Source organism: Cryptomeria japonica, chromosome 5 (assembly GCF_030272615.1).
Source record: "Cryptomeria japonica chromosome 5, Sugi_1.0, whole genome shotgun sequence".
In the NCBI taxonomy this organism is placed as follows: Eukaryota; Viridiplantae; Streptophyta; class Pinopsida; order Cupressales; family Cupressaceae; genus Cryptomeria; species Cryptomeria japonica.
The window spans coordinates 828608509-828626142 of NC_081409.1; the positions used below are offsets into that span (position 1 = coordinate 828608509).

A 17634-nucleotide genomic window follows, 5' to 3' on the forward strand; every position below is an offset into this window, starting at 1 on the left:
TGGGATTGTCATTAGGAGTTTGGGTTGGCCTCTGCATCAAGTAGTATCAGAGCAAAGAAGTGTCCTCTAGAAGAGAAGGAGAAGACAAGATATCAAAAGAATAAGGGTGCCATGAGGCACCTTCAAGAATGGCCAATGCAGAGTTGAATGTGCTAGTGAAGAAGTAGATGGCAAAGAGCAAAGAATTTAGGGCTGAGAATCAGGCCTTGAGAAATGAGATGGACTGGTTGAAGGACAAAGTGGAGAGGGGAGAGAGAGACTCTAGAGAAGAAGGGGATGAAGATGATATTTCTATGCAGGAAGAGATAGAGGTACCTGCAGACCAGAGACCCCTGATGAGTGTCCTCAAGTCCATGGAAAGAAGAAAAATGGATGTAAAGATGGATCTACCAGCATTTGCAGGCAAGATGGAACCTGATACAATGATGGAGTGGATAGACTCCTTGGACAATTTCTTTGAGAGTGAAGACATACCAGACTACCAGAGGGTGAAGATGGCCCAATCCAAAATGAAAGGGGTTGCACTAATGCGGTGGACTTTCATCTAGGATGAGAGGGTGAAAGAGGGAAAGAGAAGAGTAGCTACATGGAAGAAGATGATGGCTTTGGTGAAAGAAGCCTATGTCCCAATGGACTACAATATCCAATTGCATAGGAGGAGACATAATTTAAAACAAAAAGAGATGGGTGTGAGTTCCTATACCAAAGAATTCATGAAGTTGTGTGTGAGGACCAAGGTGAAAGAGAGTGAAGATGAGAAGGTGGCAAGATATCTCAATGGGTTGAGGTTTATAATCTAGGAAGACTTGAATCTCCACACCCTAGAGACAGTCCAAAAGTTCTTTCAATTGGCACTCAAGGTGGAGGAGAAGTTGAAGAGAAGGCAAGATCAAAATGAAAGAGCTAAAGGGAGACAACAAAGAGGAGGAAGAGACCTTTTCATAGGTAGAGGAAATGGTTTTGGATACCAGGGATACTCTAACCAAGAAGGCAATAGAGGAGAGAGAAGTTACAACCAAGGAGGGGGCTACAATCCAAGAGGAAGCTTTAGGGGTGGGAGACTCCCCTCTAGAGGAAGATCTCAGGGCAGAGGACCTCCTAGGTTTTACAACTATAACCAAGAAGGGCATATGGCCAATAGGTGTCTGAAGAAGGCTTCTAGCTCCATGGGAGAAAGGAGAAGCAATTTGGTGCAGGAATCTAATTGTCAAAGTGTAGCAAGTGCAAACACTTATCAAAGTATATGTGCTCCTGATAGCTATGGCTACCCTGAAAGAGGAGATGATTTGATGAGGAGAGAAGTAACCAACATGAAGATACTTGATAAGGATCCTACACAAAGGAAATCTCTTTTCAAAACTACTTGCAAGGCAGGAGGAAAGGTATGCAAGGTTCTGATAGACTCTAGATCCACTGAAAAAAATTTTATCACTTGAAATGGTAGAAAAGATTAGACTTAGGATGCTGCCTCAACCTTACCCCTATAAGGTTTGATGGCTCACCCATGGTCAACAAGAAGTGGTGGAAGAGAAGGTTTGGGTGGAGTTTAAAATTGGATCATACAAGGATAGATTGCTATTTGACATAGCCAAAATGGATGCATGCCATCTCTTGTTTGGGAGACCAAGGCATTATGACTTGAAAGCTCATCATGATGGGTTGAGAAACACCTACTCAATCACCAAAGATGGTAAGGTGATATAACTCTTACCTCTAATAGAGGAAGAGATGGAATCAAAAGGGAAGTATACAAGAGTGTTCATGGTAAAAGGTAAACAGTTCATGAAGGAGATTGTAGAGAAAGGTGCAGTTTTGTATGCCCTCATGCCTAGTCCCAAGGTGACAAGGAAAGAGCAATTCGCAGAAGAGAAAGAAGGAGGACCAAAGCATATAGACCCGGTAGTCAAACAGTTGCTTGAGAAGCATCAAGACATCATCTCAGATGGAATGCCAAGGTCCCTACCACTGATAAGGGACATTAGTCATTGCATAGATCTGATCCCTGGATCTACATTGCCAAACAAAGCAACCTACAAGCTCACCCCAGACCAGAATGCAGAAATGGCAAGGCAAATTGAAGAGTTGCTTGAATCAGGACTGATTCACAAAAGTCTAAGCCCGTTTGTAGTACTGATAGTCCTTAAACCCAAGAATGAAGGCAATTTGACGATTTGTACATACTCAAGAGCCATCAACAAGATAACCATAAGGTATAGGTTCCCAATCCCTAGAATAGAGGATTTACTTGATTTCTTAGGGAGTGCCAAGTATTTTTACAAAAATGGATCTAAAAAGTGGATATCATCAGATTAGAATAAGGCCAGGGAATGAATGAAAGACAACTTTTAAAACTAATTAAGGATTGTATGAATGGAAAGTCATGCCATTTGGGTTGTCCAATGTTCCTAGTACCTTTATGAGGTTAATGAATGAAGTTTTGGTGGAATTCATAGGAAAATTTGTCATAGTATATCTAGATGATATCTTGATCTTTAGTAATAGAAGGGAAGAGAACCTCAAACACATAGATATGGTTATCAAGTGGTTACATGAAGAGCAACTAATGATCAATTTGGATAAGTGTTTGTTCATGTAGGAGGAGATCATCTACTTGGGTTTTGTAAACTCACAAGGTGAGTTGAAAATGGACCAAGAGAAGGTAAGTGTTATATTGTCTTGGTCTACACCTAGAACTATGAATAATGTCCAAAGTTTCCATGGGTTAGCAACATTTTATAGGGAGTTCATAAGGGGATTTAGTCAAGTGGGTGCACCTATGCTTGACACCATAAAGGGAGGACAAAAGTGCAGGTTCAGTTGGACCAAGGAGGCAGATGATTCATTTGAGACATTGAAGAAGAAGGTTGCAGAACAACCAGTCCTTGCCTTACTAGACTTCAATAATATATTTTAGGTGGAATGTGATGCAAGCCACATGGATATTGGAGTAGTGCTTAGTCAGGAAGGGAGGCCTATTGCTTTTTTTAGTGAAAAGCTAAATGATGCTAAGAAAAGATACTCATCTTATGACTTGGAGATGTATGCTCTAGTACAGTCTTTGAAGAAGTGGAGGCACTATTTATTGCCTAAAGAGTTTATAGTCTTTACTAATAATTAGGCACTTGGTTTCATAAATAGCCAAGAGAAGCTAAATCATTGACATATGAAGTGGGTAGAGACCCTGCAAGTCTTCACATTCACCCTCAAACACAAGAAGGGATTCAAGAACAAAGTTGGATATGCTTTGAGCAAGAGGTTCTTAACTGTCAACCAAATTAAGATGGAGAGTGTTGGTATTTATTCCTTGAAGAGTATGTATGTTGTTGATGAAGACTTTGGATAGATATACAAGGTATGTGAAACTTTTGGTGACCGGTATCATATTCAATTTTTTGAGTTTCTGATACAAGATGGATTGTTGTTCAAAGGAGTGCAATTGTATATTCCTAAGTGTTCCATGAGGTTGAATATTATTAGGGAGAATAATTATGGAGCTATGTCAAGTCGTTTTCGCCTTGACAAGACCCTAGACCTTGTGAAGAGACATTACTTCTGGCCTAAATTGCCGGCAAATGTAAGAAATTTTGTGGAGACATGTGTTATATATCAGAAAGCCAAGGTGAAATCTACAAATGCAGGTTTGTATCAGCCCTTACCCATTCCTTCTAGGCCATGGGAAAGCATAATTATGGACTTTGTGTTGGGTTTGCCTAGGACAAGGAGAGGATTTGATAGATTTTTTGTAGTGGTGGACAGGTTTAGTAAAATGGCTCATTTCTTGCCATGTAAGACTTCTTGTGATGCATCATATGTTGTAGACCTATTCTTCAAAGAGATAGTCTAGATACATGGATTGACCCTAAACATTGTTTCAGTCAAAGGTGCGAAGTTCATAGGTCACTTTTGGAGGAGTATTTGGAAGAAGTTGGGGACTAGCCTAGCTTTCTTATTAGCCTACCATCCTCAAATGAATAGGAAGACTAAAGTTGTCAATAGGTCATTGGGAAACCTATTAAGGTGTTTGACAAGGCAACATGGAGAGAAGTGAGATATAATTTTGTCATAGGCAAAGTTATCTTACAATGACATAATAAATAGAAGTACTTGTAAATCTCCTTTCTAGATTGTTTATGGCATCCAGCCAAGGGGAGTGTTTGAGTTAAGCGATTTACCCAAAGAAGAAGCCATTAGTGTAGATGGTGAAGCTTTTGCATCAGCCATCAAAGAGGTGCATGACCAAGTCAAGTGTCATCTCCAACAATCTACAATGAAGTATACGGCTCATGCCGATAAGAAGAAGAGAGATGTACAGTTTTATGTTGGGGATTTGGTATAGGTACATTTGAAGAAGGAGAGACTCCCAAAAGGCAAATACACCAAACTCATGTTGAGAAAGATTGGACCAATATTAAAAAAGTGTGGAAAAAATGCCTATGAGATCCAACTTCCTCCTAATCTTGGATTATCACCCATTTTTAATGTGTGTGATCTTACACTTTTTAAAGGTGATGGCAATGAAGAAGAAGAACAATTGCAAGTTGCAACAAACAATGACATTCTAAGGCAGGAATCACCTAAGTTGAGCAAAGTGTTAGACACTAGAGTCACAAAGAAGACAAGGAAAAAGGAGTACATTGAGTACTTGGTGGCTTGGTAGGACAAACCAAACTCAGAGGCAATTTGGATGACAAGTGAGAATATATCTAATCATGGTGCATATTTACAAACTCTGATCTCGGGTGGGCTTGAGATCTCTTCTCACAGGGAGTATGGTGTAAGAGCACCTCATCAAAAACATATATATGAACCTAAGGATAAATACTAGGATAATTAGGGTGTCTTAGAGTGTCTTGTGTTTCATGTATGCAATAAACCTCACCATGTAGGCCCATGTCACCAATTAGGCAATTTGAGAAGCCAATTGGGACAATGTGGTAAAAAGGGGTAATAGATGGTCTAGATTTGTGTTTGATATATTTTAGACATGTTTTATGTGTGTTTGTTTGGTCCATTTATGTGGATCCCAGCCTTAGAGAGTATGACAACTTTTTGTGCAAAATTTCAAAAATGCAACTTTTGTAAAAGACAACTTTTGAGTGCAAAACTGAAACTTTTTGTAAATTGGTTGGGGGAAGCCTTTCAATGGCTCCAACCTACTCCAAATTTGGTGGGAAACCATTGGAGAGTTGTATAAGCCTTGTGGGAATTATTCCCAAGTTTTTTGATGTTGGAGTTGGATTTTTTAGAAGCAATAATACACAAAATACTATAGTTTTCCCAAAAATCCTGACTTTGCAGGAGTTGCATGTGCCTATATATATTGATTTTAATCGCACCATCCATGGAGTAGATAGAGAGATAAAATATCTTTCTTCTGCTGGAGGTCTGAGGTCTTAACTATTACGGAGTAGAGAGAACCCTCCATTCTTTTGACTGTAACTTGGAAATTGAGGGTTTGGAGAGGGTTTTGAACAAAAATGGCCTTATCTTGCACTCCAGTCCATTAGAAGACTCTTTCTTTTAGAGGGATGCAGGATAAGCCACTGTACTTTATTTTTTTCATGGTTTTTTGGAGGGGAAACTTTTTTGTGTGGAGTAAGGAACAAGATTAGGTAGGCATCTCTATGTGACTACCTAGGACACAATTTAGGACAGTCATCATAAGTTGTCATAGCGGTGGATTCTAGGTGTGCAACCCTGGAATAAGAGGTTTCTCACTATCCCCCACATGCCCATAAAGTTGTTTTTTCATTTGGTGTACCGGTAAAGGTAGCTGCTTTGGAGAATAGGTCTAATTGCCCTTATTAGGTCCCTTAGCCTCTAAAGGGAACATACCTTGTATTTGTAGATCTAGCCAAACCATTTTGGGGATCAATACAACTTCCAAAATATTGTTGGAAATGGTAATTTTTTTGTATGGTTGTGTGGAACCTTTTGAAGATAAGATCCATTCTATTGCCAAAAAGGGCTACAAGGTGAGGGGGTAGGTTTACAAAGGAGGTATAAGGAATTGATGGTCTAAAACAAAACCAGTCTTTGAAAGAGCCGTTAGATGACATGTGTTGGCCAGCTTCAAAATCCCAAGGAGTATGGGTCACCGATAAAGCATGTTTGAGGAGTTGAAGCCTTTTACTCATCTTGAGTAGGCCTAAGCTTAGTGAATGTGTGTGTAGTTTCATCCAAGGTATAGAGTCCTTCCTTGTAGGACCCTTGTGAGTAGTTAGGGGGTCACTAGACTAACCTTGTTTGGGCTTGTCATTAGGAGTTTGGGTAGGCCTCTGCATCACAATGATAATCTTCATTGGCCGAACAATGCAGAAGTTGAACATGCAATAAAATTCTTTGACATGTATGTCAATGCTTGGAATCCTCATGATGCATCTTGTAGATACAACACAATATATCAATCTCCACTAAATGATCCATGCTTGCTAAACATAGCTGATATATTCATTGTAGACTCTTCTCATGACTATGAAGAGATAAATAATCACATGCATAGGCACACAAGATGTAGCGACGGAATTTGCTTATGCAGGAAGAGGGAAAAATAAGAAAGTTGATACAAGGCACCATGGAAAGAATAAACTATATCTACCTTCTCATGCAATAATACTGGGAAGAAATAATCTAAACTTGCAAGGAATAATGATAGGCTAAATATACACAACAAAGAGATGATCTTTATTTGAAGAGCTAACATAGATTGTTAGTCTGTCATCTCTCAAGTGCTTGTTCTGAAATACATTGCCAAGTATGCATCAAAAGCAGAGAGAATATCTGAGACATGTGCTAATATGCTACAAAGATTATCTACAAACCATAAAATAGATGACCTAGCCCTAACAACATAATGAAAATTCATGACAAAATAATCACACAGGATGATATAGGAGCACAAGAAACATGTCATATGCTTCAAAAATTGCCCCTTATTATTTTTAATTGACCTTTCACATCCTTAGATGTATGAAAGGTACTCCATCAAATAAATAAAAAATTAGATAAAAGCCAAATCCAACATAGCTACTTACACTCTTATACGGATCAACCTCCATAGCTAGAAACAATAACGCTACTTGAATCTGCAAGATCTTCCTCATATGCTACAATTCATAAAGGATGCAAGTGGAAAGAGAGAAAGGTAAAAGCCATTATTAATTTTTATTGAAAGTTTTATAACATCCTAGAGGAGGATTAAGAACACTTTTAAATATTCTATTGGGGCGAAATTCTCTTCTACAAACATTTTTGCCACATATAAATTGACATAGAACTTACTAGAGATTTGATAGCTGCAAATTGAAATAAAATGAATGTTGCTAAATGTAATCCATGACATGTTAATTGCACTATTGAGAGAGAAGCAACCTCTGAAGAAGAAGAAGAAGAGAATAATATGGAAACAAACACAAGAGACATAGTAGACATGAATGAGTGGGAGTTATTTTCTTCAATGGGCCCCTCAAGCAATGTCAACCTAAATGAGCTCAACATGCTCGGAAGGCGTGAATTTGATAATAAGAATAAATGCGATCAAATTATAGTACCTGAAGATTTACATGAAATTGTCATACATTTTATAATCATAAGAAAAAAAATACATCTATAATGAAAACATGTCAACTAGTTTTGAGCATCCTAGCTATACATTGTCACTAAAGCAAAAACTAGTGCTCACAATAATAACAAACCATAGTAAATGCCTCTCAACCAAACCACTACATATGATCATTCAAGGAACAATGAGTATAGGAAAATTATACCTAATTGTTCGCATAAGAGTTACACTCAAAAGTAAGCCATAACTATCATACCACTAAAAAATTGCCAAAATTAGGTCATTTGTTGATTTGGATTTTTTATTCTCAAAACACATGACTGATTGAAATGCAAATATGCCCTAATCATTATACTTCACTATTCAGTTCTTCTATTATTTACCTCATCAATTGTTAAATAATTTCTAATGATATCTTCATACAAAAAAATTCATGAATAAATGTGACCCTCTTAATGCTCAGTTTAACTTAATTAATAAATCCTTTAAGATTATAATCCTTGTAGGTTCCAACCACATTCTACAAGATTGTGAAATTAGACTATGAAACTGGATGAGTTTGATCTAATCCATCCTTGTTTGTGGAAGGTAAGTCGAAAAATCAATTTTCGGAATAGGGAAGAAAGACACCTTCTTTTGATGTCTTAAATGAGCCTTCTCTAATTTATGTAATTCCTAAATTATCTCACAAACTCTATCCTTTAGTCTCAATATATCCATGTTTCCCTTTAACAATCTAACCTCCTTTTCTCCCAAGAAACTCAAAATTCTTCTAACAAAACATTTAAAGATTACATAATTTGCATTATCACAATTTTTGTATTGGAGAGAGAGAAGAACTTGAGCTATCAACATCTTGTACATGTAAGGCATTGCGCCACAATATCCTTCTTGCATACAAGAACATACAATACGACATAGAGTGTCATCTCTTATCACTTCCCTAATGCATACCAATTTTTTGTGCATATTGTCTACAAAGTCTTTAGCCTAATTATATTCGCAGATGTGGCATATACATGAGATAAATGGACATTTTTATCTACCATCTTCTTCCAATACTTGACACAAAGTGTGATATATCTTTATGAAGTAGTCCTTAAATAGGTCAATACTTAGAAGCTCTAATCCATGTGGAATTTTGATATGTTTTCTATCCTCTAAACCTATGCCTAGGAAGATGCATAGTTATAGAATTGCTCTTTCTCAATTGATACATATCCTTAAAGAGCTCAAAATTGATGACTTTACTGGCAGCTAAGATCAGTCTAGAAACCTTTGCCTTACTTATCATTTCTGCTTCGTTATGAGCTAGCACCATCCGGCAACTCTCTTGATGAAATCAATATTTATCAAAGCATTTGTCACCATGATCCTAGCCTAGTCTAAAGTCCATGCATTTGACATTGGAGCTTTCTTATACTAGTGCTTGAAAAGGGACCACCTTGGAATAGGAATAGTGGCAATAGTGGCATCTCTGCATCTACCGGCACTATCGAGAAACCTATCTTAAATAAATACTAAACCAGAGAATTATAATCACAACGTCGCTTGGGCCGAGTGGTTAAGGCGTGTTCCTGCTAAGTACATGGGGTTTCCCCGCGAGAGTTCGAATCTCTCAGCTGACGTTATAACACAAGAGTTTTGTACAATATGAGAATTTTTTGTCGGCGAGTCTGCAGCTTTTTTGGTTTCTTTTAACGCAGCAGAGTTGCGTTCATCCTATTTTGCACTTCGAATTCGCCATCCCTCGTCTTTCCTTTCGTATTCTGCTGAAGAGATCTGTGAACTGCGTACAGTGGACAGGACTTTGCAATGCATGTAGACAGCGCTGGTACGTCTACGCTGTCCAATAGAGTATATGTTTTAGTGAAAACTGCTGGTATTTTGTTTACATGATTTAGGGGCAGGTAGTGACGGTGTAAATGATCCCATATGCGTGAGGAGAAAGAAGTGGAGAAGAGGGAGTACAAGTAGGAGGAGAGTGGTAGGTTTTAAGCATACTTACCTGGGCGGAGTCAATCGGTGATGAAGAAGGCCGATGGCTTAGAGAGAGCGCCTTCATTGCACTTTAGAAGGTGGCTCTGTCTAGCGTCTCCCACGCGTTATAATTTGTAAAGGGGGCTCGCGTCCGTGCGGCCCCCACTGAAAAGTAATGCCAAATTAGAATCGCTACGTGGGTGCCTCTGTTTTATTTGTAGCAGAGCTATTTTATAGTACTCTTATTATAATGGAAATACGGTCTATTAATGGATGACACTGTAGAATAGCTTGTCGTTGATAAATTGCTGGGTATAGGGTCATATAGTAACAATTTTCCTTTGATAAATCGGTGGGTATTGGTTCATATAATAACGAATTTCTTTGGTACAGTTTATGAAAGGCAGGTTTAACATCTGTGTCACCCATTTTTCTCTTATTGCTGTCTATCATCCGATCCGTCCTCGCCACACTGGTTTAAAGCAGATATTATAATAGAAAGCTCAAAGCATGTTTGTTTGCGATTTCTTGCTAGTCCACCAAACTGTGGTCGTTCCAAAGAGGATGTGTCTTTATGAAGAAGATTCTAAGCTTACGTACGATTGAGTTGTGACTGTCTTGCTAAGAGCGTAGGGTGTTTTGTGGGTATACGTTTATGAGGTTATACATTTGAAAGTAGTAGTTACTTCATAGACCAAGGGCGACTATTGTTTGTCTTAGATTCTTCTAAACTACTCTTCTTGTCACCTAAATTACATGAGATTTGATCTTGTGAAACAGGCGAGAATGAGAGTTTCGAAATATTGGAATTATTTGTTTTGGTAAACATGAAGGGGGTTTTGCTTTTGGTATGTATTCCTCATCATACCATACCAAGGACGATCTCTAATCCTGAGATGGTATTAGAGTTTTCCAGTGCACTATGTCAATATGGTGAAGGAAGTTGTCTAAAACTTGTATCAATTGATGTTTTTTTTTCACATAGGTAGTGCTCTATTAAGTGAGCTCCAGTGAATGATCAATACAAAGGAGAGGCATAACTTTTCGAAGTAATGGGAAGAGAGTATAAATTGAAGCATAGAGAAGCTATCTTGAAAAGAAATACACACCTATTAGCAAATAGAGTAATGTATGATAAGGAAATTACTTGTTGAATGAGCATAACAGTTGAGCATAACAGTTAGGGTTTGCATATTTCTAATGTAATAGAATATCTTTAGTAACGGATTGCTTAAGAATTATGTTTTATTTTTACTTTTATTTTTATTCTTTTCATATGCTAGTATCAAATGAATTGTGGGCACAAACATAATTATGGATAAGTTGAAGCAAGATGTTCCTAGTAAAAAAATATGTAATCTTTTAAATCAATAAAAAATGTCTACACATTTCTTTACCTAAAGCATTCTAATTTATTCATGTATGGATTGCGGAAATACCATATCTTTATGAATATAAGCTGTTTATATTTAACACCTTTGTTCAACACCTTGCTCTAATTATGTCTAAACATTGTATGTTAAGGGATTCACTACTCCCAAGATAAGAGTTTATCTTTTATAGGGGATTAAGAATCTCCTTTGAATGTCATGAACCTATTGGTCTATCAAACCCATAAGAAATTGCTACTTATTAAAATAAAAAAGTTGATGCAAATAATATCAACATAAAAATAATTACAATTTAGTCATAGAATTTATTACATAATGCAATTGTACTAAACCTTATGATGACTTATACACATCGTTAGATCCATCACCCTAGTAAAAGGTGACATAACTATATTTGTACTATCATTATTTTCTATGAAGAAGAGTCTAACAAAGATTTTGAACTAGTAGCAAGAGGTCTAATCTATCCTTGAACTTAAAGCTTTTTCAATACTTTCCTTCATAAATAAATGCTCAAATCCATGTTGGATCACATTCATGTCTGAGAGAAGAGTATATAGAATATGTTATGCCACAAGACATATTTATATCTTTGGTAGTAACTTGCAATGTACAATAAATTGCGAACATACAATTTTAAGTGATAAAAATAATTATCAAAGCAAAGTAACATATCAAGCAATTAATCCCCCTCTCCATATTTTACTAGAATCTATCACTTACGGCCCGCCCTCCCTTGGAGCTTCCGATCCTAGCAGATATCCCCAATCCTATTTAATATAAGAAGGGGAAACACTACCCCTGTGCTCATTCGTAACCATTGGCTCCTACATCACAGCCTCTGAGGGCACCACTTGTTCCTCCAATTACTCCTCGAGAAAAGCAAGGAAGGGCGTCTTAACCATGAACGTAGTGCCTATCTCAGGGGTGCCTCCTGCTTCATTAGTGGGGCCTTCTCCTATGCTGGACACGGTCTCGGAGGCCTCTCCTATGGAGCACAATGCTCCCAAACCTTCCTGTGCTACAGCCCTTGGTACCCATGTTCACCGCAATCAATGTGTGCACGAGTGTAAGTGCCATCGGAAGGTGATGGCTCGGGAATGCGACACTGCTTTGAAAGCTGATAAACTACCTTAGAGGATAAAGAATTGTATTAAATGTTAAAATTTAATAAATAGAATAAAGGTATTTAGTAAGAGAAGATGATAGAAAAGTGAAAATGAGTTTTCTAGATGTTAAATTTTTAGTGATAACTAAATTAATAATTTAAAGTATATAAATTTACTAGCTACATAAATGTGAGATTTATTGTATAGCTCTGTAATCATAAATTTAATGTATTTAGGTGGATATGATCTTTATAATTATTTTATTACTCGCAATAATTTTGTGTTACATATTTGTAGTCATTTCTACATTAAAAAGCATGGTTTTGTGTTTGAGAGCCTACTCATAATATGGACTTGTTGATGTGTTTTTTAGGCACATGCAAACACAGAATAAAATACCATAGGTATCTTATCCTCTCTTGAAAAAAATCTCTTGGATTTTGAAGATTAGCTTAAGGATCATTCGAGACGACTCCAAGGTTCATGAATGTAGGGTCACTACGTGTGGATAAGCTCATTGGTTTGATGTGATTATGCTAGAATCACAAGGGGGCTTACATTTGAATGCCTGAATGCTTGATTTACTGGAACTTGATCATCTAATATTTCAACTGGGCGATGCTCCTAGACTAACTTGAATTAAAAAAAATGGCAAAAGATGAAGGGTTGAGAGAATCTATTCTAATCCTAAGAATGTAGGAAGATGAGAGAACGATTAGATGGAATCCTACTGAGTGAGGTCTCACCATCAAAATGAACAATTTGTCACAAGATCAATGCAATCTTCTAAGGACGTTTCTAAGATGTTCGAATCAATACCATTAGACATTAATCACCATTCAAGGTAATGCATAAGAAATGAGTGTTGAATGATTCAAAGTTAAACTCATAACATTTCAGTTGATCACACAAGATGCTCTTACAAGCAGCAAGAGGCTAGTGGTATGGATTAGGCAGATTCCACATAAATACATAGAACGTATTCATCCACTCAATCTAATTACATGAAAGATAATTGAGAAGCAAAGACCATGTGAGTTGTTGAAGTAACAAATAAAATTCAGCATAACTTCAATGAAATCAATTGTTCTTTAAAACCATGTTTGGCAACAATCTTTGCCTTCTCCTACTGTAACTTCTATTCTAATTTCTATTCTATTATTTCCTAACTAATAGCTATTCTCCAATTATTAACTATTAACTGTCAACCATTACAGCTGAAGAGATTGAGCTTTTATAGAGAGCTCATTTACAATGAATGTCCATGATTGATTCTCCATCAATGGCTAGGATTTTATAAGGAAACCCTAATTAGGTTTTGTTACAACAAAATTATCCATTGCCAATGAGAAAATTACATTCAAAAAGTGTGGACCAATAGAAATTAGGGGTAGGTGCCTCAGAGTTTGTGCCATCACCAACGAGCTTGATTCATTGAACTTGAATGTGTTGATGTGGACTTCATTGATTGGAGAAATGGTGATTGGAACGCCATCTGGGATGCCACTTCACTCTTGCACTTTGTATACTAGAGTTGATTCACCATGAAGGAATATATCTTGATACTCAACATTATATAGCTTCAACAATGGTGATGATGATCTTTTAACTTTGATTAATTCTTCTGAAGCTATCTAGTCTTGAAGTTCTTAGAATGAACTTTTGATGTCATCTTCTCATCTCTCCTTCAGAATTCCTTCCTTTTCTCTCATGACTCTCTTCATGTCCTATAAAACAAACAAGGAAGGATTACACATACTTAATATAAGTTGATTAAAGCATATAAAGAGGATTCACCATCGTGAAGCAACACTTGAAGTTGCTTTTTGCTTGTGAAGAGGGGGTCTTGAAGTGGATTCCATCCTTAATGTTCATTAAATTTCTCCTGCCTTAATCTTCTTCATTTCCTTGAATTTCGCTCATACCCTTCAAATTGTGAAGTTTCCTCATGTCTTAATTCTTGAAGTTCATTTGTATCCCTTGGTTTGTAAAGTTGGAATTCTCCATTGAAGCCCCCCTATATGAAGATTGCTTGTCTCAAACATCAAGTTAAAATTCACTCATGAATCTTGATTCATGAAGTTGACATTCGGTCTCCATATTGAACTCATGAAGTTCATTATTAGTGGTTCACTCCATTGTACTCAAACATGAAGTAAAGGATTTCGCTTCTAACGGTGGAAACATGAAGTTGTTTGACAAGTTAGTCTCTTCGTCAGGATTTATATATGGAATATAACATTTAAGATGTTTAAGTTATATTCTATATATATTGTCAAGATGTTTGAGAGTGGTTTTGGACCTCCAGGAGTTCTAATGCAAAATCTAGTTTTTGGAGGATCCTTCAAATTTCAAGACAGTTAAATTTCAGGACACTTCGGGATTGGGATGACATTCCATACTTTTAAAGCACATTCTCTCTGACCTTGATGTAAGGGACGGGACCTAGGAGGACACTATGCATTCAACCAAGGTTTGATTTAGCAACTTTAAGTGTGACCGGATAGTATACCAAAACCATAGGAATGATCTAAAAAACTCCTAATCACTCAGATGACCTAGCCTCCTTTATGAGATGCACCTGACTTGATAAACTTTGAGAAACTCAATCCCTTCAATGCAAAGGCTAAGATACTAAAATGACGAACAAGAAAACTAAAAGAGCTAACCCCAGAAGAAAAAAAGTGGGGGTCCCCCATTTGCAATGGGGCGATGTGTGAATACCTCACAAATTCTAGCACCACCTCAAATAAATGTTCCTAAACATTTTAAAGTTTAAAAACTCAATCCATACTTAGAACCTCCAGAAAATTGAACCCAACTTATCAAAAGATTAGAAAGTGTACTCAAAAGTGGAAGATGAATATTGAATTGAATCAATGTACCTCGTCTTCAATTACCCATGTGTGTGCAAGTATATTCATTCCCCTCAATAAGAACATTATGACTTCCAAGTTCCATCGTGACTAGTCTCGTAGTTTGTCTAAACTTCAGAAGCATCCTAGATAGAGCCTCATTGTCGATCGTACATCTATAGCCCCGACAAGGTTATCGTTGTAATCCCATTAATATTGCTCCATTGTCAGTCGGGCATCCATAGCCCCAATGGAGTTATTCACATGTTCCCATTAGCCAATTTTGATATTTCCTTTCATTTTTTCTTTTCTATTGATTTTTATTTTTTATCCCTTTTCCTTTTATCTCATTCTTCTTTTTTATATTCCTTCCTATGCTTTTCATATTTTGTCAATTCCTTTCTCTTGTAAGTAATGAAGCTTACTTGGGTTTGATGATTACAGTGGCATTGAAGCTAGACTTTGGATTTTTCACTAATCATGGCTTCACCTGAAAAACCATAATGACTCAGAGATTATTAATGTGTAAAGATATAGTAACCAAAAGTTGTCGGTCTCAAGACATAGAACATAATTCTCTTCTAGGTTAGGTACAAGTCCTAAGAAAATGATTAAGTCAGAGAGGAATAACCTCTAATTCAAAGCACTTCATGAAAAGATACCTAAGAAATGAGCCAAACATAAGATCCAAGATGTTGCCAGTGTGTGAGTAAACAACACAAACACCTTTCTTACAAATGAAGGTTCCCATGTAGGACACCTATACTAAGAAAACTGACTGACTCGAAAGAAAAAAAAAACCCAAAGGAACCTAAGCTAAACCACACAACACAAACCAAACAAGGGAGAACCAAAAGAAAAAACTAAATTACTTGAGCCACTTAAGAATCATGAGTCAAATGACTCAAGGCAAAATAAGGATAAGGATCCATATGACCACTAACTAAAACACACAAAAGGAAAACCTACTCTAAAGCTATGGACAAGATTCTTAGACTTGACACGACTCGAATAAACGACATATGTACATGACTACACATGATTTCTCAGGTTGTGCAACAGGAGTGTGGCAAAAGTGATAGTTCACAAATGAGAAAATTCATCCTTGAATAGGGAAAACAAGGTCTCAGCATGCATCTCTCATATTCATGTAATTCCTCACGTAAGATAAGTAATTGAGGAAATTCATTAGGACCATGATTTATCCAAATGCAAGTTGTTTTCCCAAAATCCCCGTAATCAAATTCATAGTAAGTTTAAAAATTGAGAGCAAGAAAAGAGACAACCTAATGTCACTCGTGCTCGAATGGAAGCATTTTCTCGCCATTTAGTGTATTGTTGGAAGTGAGATCATTGGCAACTTCAGGAGGTTGCCATTGATGATGTACCATTCCATGAGCATTGGCAACTTGTTGATCTTCACTTGAAAGCTCTTCTTTGAATAAGCTTAGTGCCCCTTCAAATAGTTCGGCCTTCTTTAATTTCTCAATGGCATCATGTATAAACCATGCATCCTTATGAAATTTTGTAAGCATATCTTTGAAAATGAGTCTCCTTGAGTGATTGATCTTCAAAGATTTCCTCTATTTCATCAAATACCATCTCTGGTGGTGTTTCATCTTCAAGCATTGTCTCAGGAGGCCAAAGTTGATGATGAATCACATCACTCACCATAACTTGTTCATCTTGAAACTGTTTTGAAAATGATTTTATTTCTATTTCTTCAATGAGATCTTTCAATGCCCCCTCAAATAGTATGACGGTAATGACGTCTCTAAGTGCCCCTTTGAATTGTTCTTCATACTTGGGCTCACTTATCATGATTCGTAGCTCTTCGTTCAACATGTCAACTTGATTATCTTCCTCAAGTATTCTCTTTGAAACCTCTTGCAATGAACTCTCAAGGATCTCCTTTTGTAATAGGAATGGAAATTCTTTAAGGAATGATTCATCTTCTCCTTCAATTGCTTGCTGAACACTGTGATCATTGCTTTCTTGAACATTCTCAATTGTTTCCTCAACTCTCATTTCATGGTACTCTCCTTCAGGTGCAAGGCATGGTGAGCTATTTACTACAGTACGTTGATAATCAGGTGAATTTGTGACATCAACGTGAAACTACCTTTCTCCATTGTTTGGTGATGTAGCAACATCTTGTTCATATGTTCTTCTAAATTTAGCTGCAAGGTACACACTTCAAGATTTATTTGCGATACATTCTTCTTTGGATAAGGCTAGAATTCCAAATTTATATCTGACTTGTTTGATGGCCATTTCATACACCAAGCAAGTAAATTCGAAGTGGGGTGCATTATGAATCCTACACCACAATAGTAGCAATATGTCTTCTAAATGCATTTCACCATTCAAGACTAGTTGACTTTCAATCATCCATAAGAAGCTCGAAAGAGGATCCTTTCTCTTTGGGACACTGAAATTGTCTCCTTCTGCTTCTAGTCTAGGAACATCCCAAAAGAAGATCTTTCCTTGCACTACCAATTCCATTCTTGATAGGTATTTCAAGCAATGCATCTCATCATGTTCATTCGTCTTGTGGATTTGACACTGCCCTGGTCTTGCAAACTTGGACAATCTGCATGGATAAAAATTTTCATTCAATCTCCACCAAAGTTGAGGGATATAAACTTGTTTCTCATCATAATACTATTGCAAGAATTGACATGCTAGAGGGAGGGGAATGATTGCGATGAACACCTAAACAATTGATATCTAGATTC

The 17634-nt window shown here is 36.9% G+C and overlaps 1 non-coding gene and 1 pseudogene across 1 annotated transcript; both read left to right on the forward strand.

Moving 5' to 3' along the window:
• Positions 1 to 9106: 9106 nt before the first annotated feature.
• Positions 9107 to 9190, forward strand: TRNAS-GCU (transfer RNA serine (anticodon GCU)). The gene has a single exon. It is a non-coding gene; the product is annotated as a tRNA-Ser (tRNA).
• A 371-nt stretch (positions 9191 to 9561) lies between these two features.
• LOC131075519 (U1 spliceosomal RNA) lies at positions 9562 to 9707 on the forward strand (annotated as a pseudogene).
• Positions 9708 to 17634: the final 7927 nt, after the last annotated feature.